The following is a 2,084-nucleotide window of genomic DNA, read 5'->3' as shown; positions in this document are numbered from 1 at the left end:
TGGGTGTACGTGAGAAGGGCACAGGCCTTCTCTACACTTCCAGCACGTTCGCCATCCACCACTTCTAGATGGAAGGTGCTGCAGTAAAGAAAACAGCACATTTTCAGCCATAACTGTATTTTCCTTTGTGGTCTGTTTATCTTTCATGGGTCATGTTGTAGTATGTTCTTTCATAAACAGGCACTATACTTACCACAAATATAAATCAGTAACAAAATCTACTGGAATATCTCCATCTGTATAACTAAAGAAAAAGGCCAAAAAAATTTTTATCTTACAGTTAAAACAATTCATTGACAATGAATAGCTCATGTAGCTGGAATTAACTTAATGGCTGATTTCTTCATAGTTCTGTCATTTCTAAATATTTATATGTTTATAACCACCAGCACACACATTGCAATCCTAAAATCTGCTCTGCGTTTTTTATGCTGCGGTGTATAGTCCAACCATGTATGTAAACCTTACGTATATGCCTGTATCTCCCAAATCATAATATAAATTTCAAAGCTTTAAACTGGGTTTATACTGTGTTTCTGGATGTAGCTGAACTTTGTGTATGAGAATGACATCATGGTTTCTGGAGTTACTAGCCTACATGAAAGAGGGAAATCAGAAGCAGACTTTTAAGAGGAAAATATCAAACAAAATAAATGGTTTGAACACAATATATGATGCTTTTGGGTGCTATAAACATTTTATTGTTACTTGTTTGGGAAGAACTGCATAACTCACTGGGGCTCCACAACTTGTGAGTAATGCAGCCATCTCAAAATCTAGCAGATTTATCGGTCGTGGTGTTCAAATGAAAATCTGGGATCTCATTTCTTCCTAAGCCCTTATAAATTTCACCCAGTGTTTAACAATGGCTCATCTGCATGTGTTTCCTTACACTTACATAAGATACAACTTGGATTGAAAAGTGTAATCTAATGGGAATACTTTAGTGCTGGAGTGCTAAAATCTAGTTGTAACTTCTATTTTAAAGAGCACTAGAGACTTAAGAGAACTGTCCCAATAGCAGTAATTACCGGAGATAGGATGTTTCATTTAGAGACTTTTTGCTAGAAATTAATAATTGTTTTTAGTACTAATTCTGCGTAGACAATACCTCATGTCTAGATGAAGTTCCAGCATGACTGCCATTACACTGAGCCTCCCTGTGCTCTTTGACATGGGGCCATGTTTCATCCTCCATTTACAGGCAGTGGGGAGAGACACCGGACGGTGATTTTCGGGGGTTGCCTGGATGCTTTGTGACAGTGAACCCGGCCGACCTTTCGGCACCTGGCTGACAGACCAGCGCTGGACCCTCCTGCACCTCCCAGAGAGGACTCTGCTGGGGTAAGGTGGTTAAGCCGAGCTGTAAGCACACCAGCCGGCCTCTGTAGGGCCTTCCTGTACCGCTCCTTGCAGCAGCGTCTCAACCTGCTAACTACTGCCCTACAGAGGATACCTCTGTAAGGCAGCTTTGCACCCGGCAGTTCCTGCCTTTTCCAGTGTGTTGCTTCGTTGGTGAGACTAATGTATTGCAAAGGAATTCTGTAGCAGCACTGCTGCTGGGTGGAAGGCGGCCTGACAGATCCACAGAAAGCATTGAGCTGGGAAAGTTTTCTGTAAATAACACCTCTGTTGATTTTTGCCTCAACTTCACCTATTATTATTATTTCCAAATGGTGCGGCTGATGGTGTGCACAGGCTCCTGCCTGCCCACAGACACCATCATCCTCTGTGTGACAAGAGCATTTTCCTGTTGCATCCAGTTGCCACATTGCAACTAAAGGCTTGTGGTGTCCCATGTGGCGGCTGCAGCGGGAGCAGACACATGTGGGAAGACCTACTCCTATTTCCATGCAAATTTCCTTCTTACTAACAATTGTTGTTTCAAAAAGGGAGTAGAAATGTAGCCCCCGAGGAGTGCCAAGGCTCGCTGTTTGGGGTTAAGGTGGTATATAAAGACTGCTCCTGACAGGAGCCGAGCGCCCAGGGAGCCGCAGCCCACCCGGCTCTGCAGCGCGAGTGATTGCAGCGGGGGCCAGGGCGGCGCGGGCGAGCGGAGCGTTGCCGGCGGCCCCCGCAGCGCC

This window comes from Charadrius vociferus, unplaced genomic scaffold (assembly GCF_000708025.1).
Source record: "Charadrius vociferus isolate BGI_N301 unplaced genomic scaffold, ASM70802v2 scaffold270, whole genome shotgun sequence".
Lineage (NCBI taxonomy): Eukaryota > Metazoa > Chordata > Aves > Charadriiformes > Charadriidae > Charadrius > Charadrius vociferus.
The sequence above is the reverse complement of the archived record's forward strand: the minus strand, read 5'-3'. Positions refer to the sequence as shown.